At 48.9% G+C, this 16,036-nt stretch overlaps 1 pseudogene; it reads right to left on the bottom strand.

Moving 5' to 3' along the window:
* Nucleotides 1-241: 241 nt before the first annotated feature.
* Nucleotides 242-16,036, bottom strand: part of LOC148685249 (eukaryotic translation initiation factor 1-like) — a 38,890-nt pseudogene continuing 23,095 nt past the window's right edge.

Genomic DNA, 16,036 nt, shown 5'->3' with positions numbered 1-16,036 from the left:
TTCCAGACGGGCCACCTAAACTGGAATTATCACTACATAATGATAATCTTTATGGAAGCCATTTAAGAGGGGAGCCTAATCTGTTTTTATGAGGTGACTTTTGAAACTTTCAGCGCTGGGCAATGGGGACAGGAGAGGAATATTAAGAGGCAGGTGTGTGTGTGTGTGTGTGCGCGTGTGCGTGAGTGTGGGAGAGAGAAATCTGCAATCTAGTGGCTGCTTCTCCCCGTTAATTGGACACCTAATCCCTGTAGGGTTGAGACAGCAGCGTGGCTTCCTGGGATGGGAATGAGGAAGGGCGTCCAATTAGTAGAGTTTCATGCAATTGAGGCTGGATTGCAAAGCAGGTGATTCAGGGAAGGGGGGGGGATTGAAATGTATGACAGGTGAGACCCCGCCAATTCCCTTCTCCCTGGCTCATTTGTGGGCCAAATTACCTGTGAGGGTTCCCCTCCCGCATCATCGGCGGTTGCCCACCTCCCTTTGGAGACGAAGAGTTTGGGATTATCAGCGCCTTTGCATACATCAGCTCCGAATTGTCATGCAAATTGTAAGTGCTGCTTTGTTCAGCCTCACGGAGCTTCTGGTAAACAAAGCCTCCCAGATGCGCTCTGGATTTAAGTGCAGGGACAGAAAGTCAGGCAGGCTGTCATTCCTCGCCTGTCCTTGAAAAATAAAGGCAGGGGGGATTGTGGAGCTGGAGAAAAGTTGCAGGAAAGGGGGACGGAAACGATCAAGGAGCTCGAGAGAATCCCCTGTGTGGGGATATATAGTTATTACTCTTGTCTTTTAAGGTTTTTTTTTGGGGGGGGGTTGCTGTGAAGAAGGGGCACAATGAGGGGGTTTTGTTTTTCCTGTATAAACTGGTCACGTCGGCAATCTGTTATCTGTTATCTTTCTGATCTCTTCCCTTCGATGCTTCATCAGTGACTAGGGATGTAGGACATGTGCTGAGTCTGAGTCACAGATCAGACTCCACTTCTAATCTAAACCATATAACTACATTTTTTTGGGGGGGGGGCTCTTGTCAGTTTATTACATTGCTGAGTTACACTAGTCCAGACTAAGGGAAACCTGATGTGATTACATTATGCAAACTGGCTTGTTTTTAAACTAGTGATGCGGGGCACAAGGCATTTCTAATCTCAGGTAAGTCTTCCCCTTTGAGACTTTAGTGAGCCACAGGCACTTAAAACCCATGGACTATGGGTAGGCAAACTAAGGCCCGGGGGCCAGATCTGGATCAATCGCCTTCTAAATCCGGCCCGTGGACAGTCCGGGAATCAGCGTGTTTTTACATGAGTAGAATGTGTCCTTTTATTTAAAATGCATCTCTGGGTTATTTGTGGGGCATAGGAATTCGTTCACACACACCCCCCCGAATATAGTCTGGCCCCCCACAAGGTCTGAGGGACAGTGGACTGGCCCCCTGCTGAAAAACTTTGCTGACTCCTGCCATGGACTTTCAGCTGGTTGTCTTTAGCCAGTCCAATCTCAATGAGGAACTGACATATGTTCCCTTGAACATATCATCCCCTTGAAGCTGAGTCACCTCTGCATACTGTGCGTGTTCAATCACAGTACCATTGCAGGCAAATTTCTCCTTGAAGGCCTTCACCAGTTTCTTTTTATCATAATCATTGGCGATGCCCTAGATCAGGCATCCCCAAACTTCGGCCCTCCAGATGTTTTGGACTACAATTCCCATCTTCCCTGACCACTGGCCCTGTTAGCTAGGGATCATGGGAGTTGTAGGCCAAAACATGTGGAGGGCCACAGTTTGGGGGTGCCTGCCCTGGACTGTGGTGAGGGTTTTTCTTCCGTTTCTCTGCTGGATCCTTATATGGATGTAGTCTTCAATCCCAGCAGGAAGTAAGTCATTACCCTTACTTGCATCAGCAGTGGGGTCTCGCTCTAAATTCTTTAACCTCCCTTATGCATCACTCTCCCCCCAAACACTGCAGTCAAGCGGCTCCTCCCCCTTTACTCCCCTCTCCCCATTCTGTATAACTACATTTGAAGAAGAAGAAGAAGAGTTTGGATTTGATATCCCGCTTTATCACTACCCGAAGGAGTCTCAAAGCGGCTAACATTCTCCTTTCCCTTCCTCCCCCACAACAAACACTCTGTGAGGTGAGTGAGGCTGAGAGACTTCAGAGAAGTGTGACTAGCCCAAGGTCACCCAGCAGCTGCATGTGGAGGAGCGGGGACGCGAACCCGGTTCCCCAGATTACGAGTCTACTGCTCTTAACCACTACACCATACTGGCTCTCTTTAAGCCTATCAGGAATGCTTTCGGTGTGATTCCTGCATTGCATGGTGATGCTTAATGTCCCTTCATACTCCCTGGTTCAAGCTGGATGCTGTATATTCCCTGAGACTTATTTACCTGGCAGTGTTTGGGAAAAGACCAGTGAAAAAATTGGGCCTGGCGTAGCAATTTCCAGCCCTGGTGCCCATTTTCTCTTTGTAAAGGCCACAATGTACGCTGGAGCCTAGAAGCGCAGAGGCTTGGGAATTAACTCGTTTATTCTTTCCCCGGCTTTCCGAACGCTGAGGGTTGTGGTACCCATTGTGCTTTATTAGTTTAATATATGTTGAGGGCTTCAAATGGATGCCGGGGAGCAGGTGGAACAGATGAAATGTGACTAAGTTCCAGGATGATTGATAATGAGCAGGGCCTGGAAAATCAATGGTGTTAATTCCTGGCCTGTCGGTAGGAGAGAAAATTAATGAGAAAAATCTGTCTAACTTAATGGTATTTACACATTTTACTGAGGGTGATAAAATTGTCTCCAGGTGCACCATGGCATTGCAATTACGGCGTTCTGACTGGTCCAGAGGCAAGTGCGCATGCGTGCGCGCACACAAAAGGCGTGCGAGAGAGGACGTTTTGCCAGCCATGGTGACACCAGCCAGCCTTGTAAACCCGAAGCAAAAACATGGCATCATAGTAGCGTGAGCAGCAGTGGTGCAGTGGATGTTGGACTAGGGAGGGCTCTGGGTCTCTGGTACCTTCAGGTAGGGCTGGGAATGCCCCCTGCCCAAAACTTTAGAGTGGTGCTGCCAGTCAGTGCAGACCATACTGAGCTAGATGGAGCAATGGGCCTGGCTCAGAAGAAGGCAGCTTCCCGCCTTCTCATTGTCTTCAGGGTAGGGTGGCTGTTCAGTGGTGGAGCACCTGCTTGGCATGCAGAAGGTCCCAGGTTCAACCTCTCCAGGTAGGGATGAGAGAGATTCCCTGCCTGAAACCCTGGAGAGCTGTTGCCAGTGGTCTGGTTTAATAATATCACACATTTCCTACGTTCCTAAGGATGTCAGTCCATATAATTGCTTCCCACTAGTTGTCTGCATGGTGGCAGTTCCCCTTTTTATATGTTTCTCTCTCGGCCTCCCTTTCTCTCTCTGCTGGTTCATTTTGCAGGTGGCTGACACCAGGGGCATAGCGTGGGTTGCTGGCGCCCAGGCTGGGGCAGGGCAGGTTTTGCGTCCCCCTGATGGACTGGGCAGCGGTCCGTCCCTTTGCTGGCCTGCGTGTCAAGGCTAGTTTGCAAGGGAGTGTCTCCTTGCAAACTAGCCCCAGCCTAGGAGCAGAGATAAGGCAGAGAAACGAGAAGCTGGGAGCACCACTGTTTCGCATCGCCCTTCTGTCCTTGCAGTGAGGTGCTCTCCACTGTGGCTCTGGCAGTCCTTCCCCATCTTCCTCTTCCTCCCTCCCTCCTTGGTGGGTGGTGGCAGAGCCCTGCCCCTCCCTCCCTCCCTCTCAGTGAGTGAGGCGCATGGGGCATCCCTTTGCCAGCCACAAGGAGAAGGAGGTGCTATCATCAGTGCCTCAGCCCCAAAGTCCCAGCTTGGGCACAGTTTGCCTCCCTGCAGCTCCAGCCTCAATAAGGGAGCCTATCATGGGGGTGCCTGGTTGTGCCCCCTCACAAATCTGTGCCCGGGGCCACATGCTCCATGCTACGCCACTGGCTAAGACCATTCTAAAGGAAGATGGTGAACCTCTGAGCTTTCCTGGAGCCTTTGGCTCTCCAGATGTTGTTTGCCCCCCAACTCCCGTCATCATCCCTGACCATTGGCCATGCTTACTGGGGCTGATGCATAGCTGCCAAGGCTCCCGTTTTCCCCGGGAAATCCCCGTTTTTCCAGCTGTTCCTAGCTGAAAAAATGGATTTTTTTGTTTTCCCCCGGTTTATTCTGGCGTGGCGGCCATTTTGGAACTGGACGGAGCATGCTCAGAAGCGACTTTTGATGCTGCTCTGCCCAGTTCCAAAATGGTGGCAGCGCTACTTCCAGTCTGCTATTTCCGGCCCGGTCCCTTATTTCTCTGACAGCAACTTGGCAGGTATGGGCTGATGGGAGCTGGCGGGACGCAGGTTCGACAGCCCTTTGCTTGAATATGTCCTACTGGAGGTCCTGTCCACAGTCCCTATGAAGGTTAGAATTTCATCCAAAGCTAGTCCTACTCAGAACAGACACATTGATGCTTAACAACCTGACTAACAGGTTCATTTTTAATGGGTCTACTTTGAGCATTGAATACACCTCACAGTCCTCAAAGTGCTGCAGCACTCTTGTCTTCAAAGTGCCACAAGACCCCCTTTGTTGCTTTTCTGCAAGAGGCTTCATAGGGCGACTCACTCTGGGAAAGGGTTTCAAAGTCAGGTGTCCTCGGTCCTTGTGCGTCTGGTCGCCATCCAGACATTGGCAGGATAATGGTTGTACTCTGAGCAAAACAGACCCATTAAAATTCCACTCGGGTGCTTTGCCTGACCATCTGCCAAGCCAGAGGCTGGCACCAATTTGAGTATTTACTGTGGTGTGTTCCTAATAAACCAAAGTGTACTTTCATTTACCTCCTCTACAGCAATCAAGGAGCCGTGGCTGCAATAAATCGTTTCATTTCCAAACTCACGCGCTCTCCTGCCCCGTCACTGTGCCTGCCAAGGTGGAGAGACAAAATGTTCCATAGTCTCCACAGAAGGAAAATAACCCACATTTTGTACCTTTCCCTATGACATTAATGACTGACACGGAAAATTGCACGGGGACATTCCCAATAAAACAAGAACAGGGCAGTGGGGAAAGAGAGAGAGAGCGAGAGAGCGAGAGAGCTGCAAGATTACCACCATAGAATTAGGGATGTAGGAGGGCAAGGGTTTCCATTCTGACCTGTATTCATTGCAATTCCCATTTCTGTTCTGCTGCAGTTTGGTTTGCACCAAACACTACATTATTTGTCTCACTCTCTACTATTTAAGTTATGGAGCTAGACATAACTGTTTACATAAATTACGCCACTTACATTCATTGCAGTGTAAAGGAAATGCCAAAATCCCTCAGGAAATCCCCATGTACAGGAGAGGACTGTCCTTGCTCATTGACACCACAAAGTTAACAAGAGGTAGAAGAAGAAGAAGAAGAAGAAGAAGAAGAAGAAGAAGAAGAAGAAGAAGAAGAAGAAGAAGAAGAAGAAGAAGAAGAAGAAGAAGAAGAAGAAGAAGAGTAGTAGTAGTTTGGATTTGATATCCCGCTTTATCACTACCCGAAGGAGTCTCAAAGCGGCTAACAATCTCCTTTCCCTTCTTCCCCCACAACAAACACTCTGTGAGGTGAGTGGGGCTGAGAGACTTCAAAGAAGTGAGACTAGCCCAAGGTCACCCAGCAGCTGCATGTGGAGGAGCGGAGACATGAACCCGGTTCCCCAGATTACAGTCTACCGCTCTTAACCACTACACCACACTGGCTCTCAGGGCTTTCTCAGCAACTATGAGTTGCTGAACTGTTTTGCCATTCCTGAGATGCTATAAATAAGCATTCTCCAGCCGTTCTTAGCAGTAACATCTCGTCTGCTTCCTTGGTTGAGATGGCTCTCCCTGCTCCTGTTTGCATATCAGCCATGGAAGATTAAAGCTACCGCTGATGTGTCAAATGGATCAGCACACATAGAGAAACAGAGAAAGATGCACAACAAACAACACACCCTCCTGCATTATCTTTGACACTTGAGAGAAATAGATATTGTTATGAGTTTAGCGGGGAGGAAGTACCCTGTTTCTCATATTTTAAGACATACCTATAAAATAAGCCATAGCAGGATTTTTAAGCATTCAAGGAATATAAGCAATACCCCGAAAATAAGACATAGTGATAGGCGCAGCAGCAATGCTGGCCACGGCAGGAGGAGGAGGAAAAAAATAAGACATCCCTTGAAAATAAGCCATAGTGTGTTTTTTTGAGGAAAAAATAAATATAAGACGTGTCTTATAATATGAGAAACACGGTAGGCAACATGCATGATATTCCTACCCCCTGCATCCAGCAAGCGTTCAGATATAAGTCAGGCTAACTTCCAGTGTTGAGATGATCACCTGTGTGATAGCCCATTAAAAGAACATAGGAAAGGGAGGTGTGTGTGTGCAAGACAGCAAATGGGTTGAGGGCCCCTCCCACAACTCAGAGATAGTTAGAAGGGAAGAGACTGAGTTTAGAGTTGAAAGGGGAGAGTGATGTGTCCTAGAAGCAAAGCAGTAAGTGGGAGAAAGAGAGTGTCAGAGCAATGCTTGAGAGCAATGTTTGATTTCTGTTTGAATCCAAGGCTGTGGCGATGGGAGAAAGAGGACCCTTTTGGGGTGTTAATGCTGTGAACCCCTCCTCTGCAGGTTGCATATATGTGCAAATAAACCATATATCCTAAGAAGCAAAGATCACCAGTGTTGAAGCAGTGATTCTTCAACATTATCTTCGTTGGACTGGTCATGTTGTGTGGATGCCTGATGATCGTCTTCCAAAGCAACTACTCTATTCCGAACTTAAAAGTGGAAAGCGTAATGCTGGTGGTCAACAAAAGAGGTTTAAAGACTCTCTCAAGGCAAATCTAAAAAAAATGTAGTATAAACACCGACAATTGGGAAACACGGGCCTGCGTGTGCTCCAACTGGAGAACAGCCTTTACCAAAAGTGCCATGGGTTTTGAAGACGCTCAAACTCAGGACGAAAGGGAGAAAGAAACGTGCTAAGAGGAAGGCATGCTTGGCAAACTCTCACCATGATCAACTGCCGCCCAGAAACCCATATCCCCACTGTGGAAGGATGTGTGGATCCAGAACTGGCCTCCATGGTCACTTACAGCCTCACTGTTAAAACTGTGTTTACTTGGCAATGAGTGATCACCAAAGAAGAAGATATCCTACAGGCACCAAAGTCTTTGCTGTGTCTCATTTCCAAAAGGAAACATGAACGCTGGGTAAGTGCCTGGAACCCCTGGAATCCTATGGAAACCTAGCAAACTGTCCTATGACTCCTTCATCAAAAGATGTGAGTTGGGTGCTTTGGAACGGCATCTCTTAAGAATAAAACAGGTCTGTACTGTAAGTCCGTACAGGTGTACTCTGCTCCAGCCCTGTGGCTCTGCAGCTTCCCAGCAGCCTATCTGGGGGAAAACAGTGCTATGGGAGGACTTAACCCATGACATCATCTTCCCTGGGACTTTAATTAAAGATTGGGAAACAGGGGAGAAGTTTTTCTCTTTTTTAAAAAATAGGTGTTCCTACCTGTAGGTTTACAACAGGGGTGTCCAAACTTTTTCCAAAGAGGGCCAGATTTGATGAAGTGAACATGTGTGAGGGCCAACCAAAGTTGTTGAGCTTTTTATTGGATGCCACAGGGGCCGTATTAAACCGACCGGCGGGCCGGATTAGGCCCCCGAAAAGGACTTTGGCCACGCCTAGTTTACAATATAATCAGCCTGATACAAAAGGGAGAAGGAAGGAAGAAGCAGGTAGAGAGAGGGAGCAGAGTTGCCAAGGCTGAATAGGAAGTGGCAAAAGCGAGCAGGCACTCCTGCAGAGAGGCGACAAACTCCCTCCTCTTTACCCCTGCCCCGAAGTGGGTGGGGGAACACTTTCCTAACCCTTTCTAGGCAATCTAAGCGGATGGGAGGGGAGCGCCAGAGGCAAAAGCTGGTAGAGCAAAGAGCACAAACTTTATCTTTTTGGATGGTAGGCCGGTTTCTACACATTCTCAGGATGCAAAGCTGGCGAGGGGGCATGGCCTGGGGGGGGGAAGGGGTGGGTCAGAGGAGGCGATGTGGCCTGGGGAGAGTCCTGAGGGCTAGACAACCTCATTCAGCCCGTAAACCAGAGCTTCCCCAAGCCTGCCTTAATGCACCGAGTCTGTCCACAGCATGGTGGCAGTGCTATTGTGCCCAGGCAGACAGGGTGTGGAACGCCTGGCATTTAACCAGTGCAGGAGCGGCAGTTGCAAGGTGAAATGGAGGGTTTTTGTTTTTGTTTAAAAAAGGAGAGATCTGCCAAAGCTGTCTGCCTACCCCTGCAGCTTCACGATTCCATTACTGAGCCTTCTTAATAAAGATACTTCTTCCCCACTCCTCACATCCCCTCTCCCAGTCACCGGTAATAAAGAGATGCACGTTCAGTCTCTCCGAGGATTCTGGCAGAGCCGACTGAAGAGTGCCAGGCACGTGAACCTTTTAAGATTTTAATCCTTTGATTCTTTAAGAGTTTTATATCTTTTCTTCTCCCCTCTCCACCCCCTCCTCCCCCGCACCTCTCTCAAACTCTTATCAAGCAGTGCTGAGTTCTAGGCGATAAGCCCACAACCAAGGGAGCCCCGAGCCTCGCCTATAGGCAGGAGAAGAATCAGATTCTTTCGCCCCTCGGAAGAGAAAAATCCCCAGACTGGCTCTCTTTCCCACCCTGTCTAAAAAACCAGAGGGATTAAATAGACTGTGAAGATGGTTTTGTGCCCTTGGTGAGGGTGGTGGTGGGGAGAAAGCAGCCTGATAGGATAAGCAGGTATAATAATAATAATAATAATAATAATAATAATAATAATAATAATACCCCAGCTACTCTGGATGGCTCCCAACAGAATATTAAAACTTCAAACATTAAAAACTTCCCTAAACAGGGCTGCCTTCAGATGTCTTCTAAAAGTCAGATATTTATTTCCTTGACGTCTGATGGGAGGGCGTTCCACAGGGTGGGCGCCACTACCGAGAAGGCCCTCTGCCTGGCTCACCGTAACCTCACTTTTTGCAGTGAATGAACTGCCAAAAGGCCCTTGGAGCTGGACCTCAGTGTCCAGGCTGAATGATGGGGCCGGAGACACTCCTTCAGGTATACTGGTTCGAGGCCAGAACAGCAAGCAATGATAATTAAAAACGGGGTCTGCAACAAATGTTGTGGTATGAAGTACTCCTGTTCAGATTCCAAAATGCCAGCCCAATAATCCAGGATGCTCCATTCCATTCCACCCCCCCTGCCCCAAACCAGTCACCCAGCATTCTGAGCATGCTCAGTTCTCATTGGGTTGTTCCACCTCCCACTTGATTTATATGAGCTTCCATGAATCTTGGAGTTCCCCCACTCATCTGTCAGTATCTGGTGTGCAGGAGAGGACTATGGATGGCTACTCACTTTGATAGCTATGCTTTCCCTCCACAGTCAGAGACAGCAATGCTTCTGAATATCAGTTGCTGGTTACTCTTGTCTTTGGGTCCTGCTTGCTGGTTTCCCGTTGGGAATCTGGTTGGCCACTGGGAGAACAGGCTGCTGGACTAGATGGGGGCATTGGCCTGATCCAAGAGGTCTCTTCTGAAGTTCTGATATGTGCTCATTCTGCTGGGCTCGGCTACATAAAAATACTGAGACTCGGGGAATGTTTTTGCTGTTAGTGCATAGGATTCAAGCCCCCAGGTCCAGAGGGGGGGCTGCAGGGGAGGAATGGGATAAAAGGCCAGGGGGGGGGGGAGAGAGAGCAAATGAGGGTGCAGCTCCTCTGAGTGCGGGGGGGGGGGGAATTAGACAGAGGCTGCACTTGCTCCATCCCATCTTTTGCAACCTCTGCTTGCTCTAGCTGGCTTAATTCCCCCGCTGGTGTCCGAGTAGGCGTGAGATTAGTTGCAATGCATAGCAGAAGCCTCAGTTCTCAACTGACAATCAACCCTGGCACTGGCTCTTCTTTTCCTCAAGCAGAGGTCACCCAAGGGTGCCTGCCATGACCCCAGAGCCCAGCAGCAATCAAGACTCAAGAGCCGCCAGCTGCAGACTTTCCAGCTAAGAGGCCAGGCCGGATGCAGGGTTCTGCCAGCCATGAAGCAACCTGGCCTGTGGCTGAGGAACGTGAGCCTCACAGGAAAACTTCCTGGATCTCTAGGGCATGAGCCTGGATGCACAAGAGCAGGAGCCTCAAAAGGCTCAGTCAGGGAGTGGACCACCTGGAGCTGTCAGTGGTCCTGAAACGCAGAACACAACATCACCAACAGCATGCAGTGCAGCTTAGCTCATCTCTATGAGCTGCTCTGCCCAGTTCCTTGCAGCAGTCTGGTCTTGGAGCTCCATTTAATCCTCTTGCACTGTCTGCTCAGTCTTGATTGGCAGAAGTTCTCGGGGTGGTGGTGGTGCTCAGGCAGAGAGAGGGGTCTCCCCCCATCTTCTCCTCCTGAGATCCTTTCAACTGGATGCACTGGATGCACACCACTGTGCTACGGCCCTTCCCCAAACACTCTCTTGGTGACATGTAGCAAGACTGAGGGTTGTGCAGCTCTTCTGGTGTTTGTGGATTCCCATCACACCAGACATCATGGCCAATGGTTGGACAACTGAGTGAACTAATCACGCTGTAGAGAAAGGGCAGAATTATGTACCCTCACCCAACAGAGGATGGTTGAGAAAATGAGGATGATGTCTCATACCAAGTCAGACCATTGGGCCCATCTAATTCAGCATTGTCTACCCTAGCTGTAATTGTCTACACAGGACATTCCCAGTCCCAGTGTTTCTTTCTGGTGGGACGCATACCCCTAAACATTTTGTGAATCTAGGTTTGGCCTCATTGAGGGGCAGTGTTTCAATATGAGTAGGAAAATGAGATTACCCCTAAATATTTTTTATATATATAGAAAAAAGGCACTGCCCAGTCCTACTTGGAGATGCCAATGACTATTGAACCTGGGACCTTTTGCATGGAAAGCTGGTGCTCTGTCACTTAGCTATGGCCCCTTTGACACGTCAAGCTGAGACAAAGACAGCAGCCTCCACCCTGGAAATGAACAGACAGTGTTAGGAAAGGGAGGGTCCCTTTATCTTTAATACAACCAAATTGGCAATCTCTTTCCTCTGTGCTATTTCGAGAGAGAGAGCTGATCCATTGGGAAGGAGGGAATGGTGTCCCCAACTGCATAAGAAAGCCTTCCATCAGCTTGTAGCACTCACTCGATGAGAGCCGGCCTTACCCATAATGCTTTGCTTGTGTTCCAATTTCAGTGTGTGAGACACAGCTACAGATGCATCTTGAGATAAGGGTAAAGATAAGATGGATATGGTTTCCTTTGTTTTTTTAATCAATGCCCATTTCATTCTCTCCCATTAAAAAGAAAGAAAGAAAGAAAAAATAAAGAAAACCTTGCCAGTCGGAGGCCTTTTGCCTATAGAGAGAAAGAAGTGCAACTTTTTATAAGATTGCAGGGAATCTAGTGGTGTCTCCAGAGCAGGACCTGATGAGGGAATCCTGTGTCCACCACTGGGCCCCACAATTTAAGAAGGATGTTGACAAGCTGGAACGAGTGCAGAGGAGGGACTGGAAACCAAGCCTGATGAGGAACGGTTGAAGGAGCTGGGTAGGTTTAGCCTGGAAAAGAGGAGAACGAGAGAAGATTGGATTTTGTTGTTGTTTAGTTGTGTCTGACTCTCCGTGACCCCATGGAGCAGAGCACGCCAGGCACTCCTGTCTTCCACTGCCTCCCGCAGTTTGGTCAGACTCATGTTCGTAGCTTCGAGAACACTGTCCAACCATCTCATCCTCTGTCGTCCCCTTCTCCTTGTGCCCTCCATCTTTCCCAACATCAGGGTCTTTTCCAGGGAGTCTTCTCTTCTCATGAGGTGGCCAAAGTATTGGAGCCTCAGCTTCAGGATCTGTATTTCCAGTGAGCACTCAGGATTTGATAATCTAGCCTGGCACCCTCTTCTTCACACCGTGGCCAACCAGATGCCTGTGGGAAACCCGCAAGCAGAACCTGAGTCCAACAGCACTTTCCCCTCCTGTGCCAGAAGGTCCTCAGCATCCCCAAGTGGAACTGAGAATGCCCCTTGGCTGAAACCCTGGAGAGCTGCTGCCAGTCATTGCAAGCAATACTAAGCTAGATGGAGCCACTGGTCTGACTTGGTATAAGACAGCTTCCTATGTTTCTAATTTCCGCAGCTACGGTAGGAATATCGTCGGATGCAACCTTTACGAGTCTAAGGAGGGAGGGCTGGGGGGGGAGGATAAAGAAAGAAGGGAATTGAGATGAATAGTGAAGCTCCAGTCCAGGATGATTATCCGCCTTTAGGGCCCAGCCCGATCACAGTAGGCAGAATCCGACCCTTGTTTTGAACTCATGCATTTTTTAAGGCGGCAGTTTACAAGAACGGAAGCAGTAAACCACCGTTCGAGGCAGGAGCAGTGTTAGTGTTAAGGGTGCTTGTAAGCATATTGGCAGGAGCTGTGATAGATGGGTCCCGCCGGCAGTCTAGCGATAAGCGGGGTGATGCATTATTTATAGCGGTCCTTCCCCTCGATCGGCCCGGCGCACGGGGAACAGCTCGAGCATGCCGTGAGGAATGAATGAATTAAACAATTAAGGGCTGCTGGGGGAACTAGGCGCTCAGGGGAGGAGGCGATTGGAGCACCTGTGGTGTCTCTCTTTGTGCGATCCGTCTCCCAGCAGGGCTGCCTGAAATTCTGGAGGCCACTGCTGTCGGTCAGTGCAGACAATACTGAGCTAATATGGAGAAACGGTTTGAGCCAACAAACAGCAGTGTGTCCCTATGTTGTGACTGTGAGGGAAGATTCAATCCCCGATATAGGACTGGAAATGTCCCCTGCCTGAAACCCTGGAGAGCTGCTGCAGGGCGTTGTAGACAATAGTGAGCTAGATGGACATATGATCTGACAAACTGGAACGTGTCCAGAAGAGGGCAAGCAAAATGGTCAAAGGCCTGGAAACGATGCCTTATGAGGAACGACTTAGGGAGCTGGGTATGTTTAGCCTGGAGAAGAGAAGGTTAAGGGGTGATATGATAGCCATGTTCAAATATATGAAAGGATGTCATATGGAGGAGGGAGAAAGGTTGTTTTCTGCTGCTCCAGAGAAGCGGACACGGAGCAATGGATTCAAACTTCAAGAAAGAAGATTCCACCTAAACATTAGGAAGAACTTCCTGACAGTAAGAGCTGTTCGGCAGTGGAATTTGCTACCAAGGAGTGTGGTGGAGTCTCCTTCTTTGGAGGTCTTTAAGCAGAGGCTTGACAGCCATCTGTCAGGAATGCTTTGATGGTGTTTGCTGCTTGGCAGGGGGTTGGACTGGATGGCCCTTGTGGTCTCTTCCAACTCTATGATTCTATTCTATGACTTCGTTTAAGGCAGTTTTCTATGTTTTAAGGGAAGGAGGGTACACCTGTATGTTTCACATGCAAATCACAGAATCATAGAGCTGGATGACCCCAAGGGCCATCTAGTCCAATGAAAGAAACTCAGCTAAAGCATTCATGACAGATGGCCATCCGGCCTCTGCTTAAAAACCTTCGAGGAAGGAGAGTCCACAACCTCCCAAGAGAGACCATTCCACTGTTGTACAGCTCTTACCCTCAGAAAGTTATTCCTGGTGTTTAGTCGGAATCTCTTGTAACTTAAAGCCATTGTTTTGAGTCCTAACCTCCAGAGCAGGAGAAAACAAGCTTGTTTCCTCTTCCATGTGGCACGACAGCCCTTGAGATATTTGAAGTCTCCTCTTTTCCAGGTTAAACCTACCCAGCTCCTTCAATCGTTCCTCATCAGGCTTGGTTTCCAGACCCGCCTCTGCATTCATTCCAGCTTCTCAACATCCAAGGAAGGAGAGTCCATGTATTTGTTGTTGTTGTTGTTGTTCACCCTAAGATCCCAGGGCTGGTCACAGCAATTTAAAATGCAACATTAAAAGCAGTTTGAACCCCCTGCATTTCAGGGGGTTGGACCAGATGAGATCCTTCCCTACTGTATGATTCTATGAATTACAGTCACAAGATTAGGGTGTCTCCCAAATGCGTATGAGCAGAATATGATGGCTTTATGAATGAACCCCATTCAGAAGTGACGTCAACTGGAAACATGTAAATTCATACAGTACTGGGCTGGGTTGACCAGTGGACTGACTCAGTTAAAAGAGAGATCTGTGTGCCTGCTGTTGCACACATGGACAAAAAGGCTGGTCAGTCACGGTACAATTGCCCTTTAATTTGTTAATAGTGTGGCATAATGACTGACGGCCTCCACGTCTCACCGACACATGGAGAACCGATTACGATGACAAATCACTTTAATTTGCTCAGGGAAGAAGAACGAGCTTCCAGGTCCTGTTTGGCCATAGCTGAAATCCTGAAGTTGCAGCGAAGGAGCCCATCAGCGAGGGCTATAATTGGGGATGGAGGGAAGCTGTCATCAAGAGACATTATTTCCTGGACATTAGCAGAGCACAGGCGGCCTCCGGAAATATATTTCTTCTCCCCCACCTCTCTCTTTCTCCCTCCCCTCCAAATCCATTAGCAGGACCAGCGTATTGCTGGCAAGAGGGGACAGAGGCTCCTCTTGGGAGAAATCCTTAGCTTCCTCCATTAGTACCTTTCATTTCTTGGTAATGTTTCCTTTTAATGGCGTATTCATAAAGTCCTCACTGCGTGGCAGGAAATGTTTTGGTCCTCGCCTGTCAGGAGGGAGATGGAGGCAGGATGTAGGAAGGAGCGGGAAGGACTTTTAATGCAGTTAGGGGAGAACTGTGAACATAAGGAGAGGATGGCTGGATCAGGTGAAAGGGCGCCCATCACAGGGGCCAACCGGATGCATGCAAGAAGCAAACATGACCCAAGCACAAGAGCTCTCTCTCCCTTCCTGTGGTTTCCAGCAACTCTGATGTAGAAGCATTGCTCCCTCCTACCTTGAAGACAGAGCATAGGCACCATGGCTAGCAGCCATTGAAGCCTTCTCCTTTATGACTTTGTCTAATCCTCTTTTTTAGGGACGCGGGTGGTGCTGTGGTCTAAACCACAGAGCCTAGGGCTTGCCGATCAGAAGGTCGGCGGTTCGAATTCCCTCGACGGGGTGAACTCCCATTGCTCGGTCCCTGCTCCTGCCAACCTAGCAGTTCGAAAGCACGACAAAGTGCAAGTAGATAAATAGATACCGCTCCGGTGGGAAGGTAAATGGCGTTCCGTGTGCTGCTCTGGTTCGCCAGATGTGGTGTAGTCATGCTGGCCACATGACCCGGAAGCTATCTGCGGACAAACGCTGGCTCCCTCGGCGTATAGAGTGAGATGAACGTGCAACCCCAGAGTCGTCCACGACTGGACCTAATGGACCTAACCTTTACATTTACCTTTAATCCACTTTTAAAACCATCTAGGTGGGTGGATATCATTGCCTCCTGCAGAAGCAAGTTCCACAGTTTAACTATGTGCTGCATGAAGATTTTTAAAATCCTGCCTCGAATCTTCCAACAGAAGATTCTGTGCCTGTGGGAAGAGGTAAAAGGTAAAAGTTAAAGGTAAAGGACCCCTGGACAGTTAAGCCCAGTCAAGGGCGACTATGGGGTTGCGGCACTCATCTCGCTTTCAGGCAGAGGGAGCTTTCCACAGACAGCTTTCTGGGTCATGTGGCCAGCAGGATTAAACAGCTTCTGACACAATGGAAACACCATGACTACTGCCAGAGCGTACAGAAAGGCCGTTTCCCTTCCTGCCACAGCAGTATCTATTTATCTACTTGCACTGGCATGCTTTCGAACTGCTAAGTTGGCAGGAGCTGGGACAGAGCAATGGGAGCTCACCCCATCACGGGGATTTGAACCGCCAGCCTTGTGATTGGCAAGCCCAAGAAGCTGAGTAGTTTAGACAGATTGGTAACAGAATGAACCTTTTTCAGAGTACAGAGGAAACGCTGAGACTCAGTGCGCAGCTGATTGGTATTCAGCAAGATCCTCAGGTGCTTAATAGGAAAGCAACA

This window comes from Zootoca vivipara, chromosome 6, assembly GCF_965207765.1.
Source record: "Zootoca vivipara chromosome 6, rZooViv2.hap1.1, whole genome shotgun sequence".
Lineage (NCBI taxonomy): Eukaryota > Metazoa > Chordata > Lepidosauria > Squamata > Lacertidae > Zootoca > Zootoca vivipara.
The sequence above is the reverse complement of the archived record's forward strand: the minus strand, read 5'-3'. Positions and strand labels throughout refer to the sequence as shown.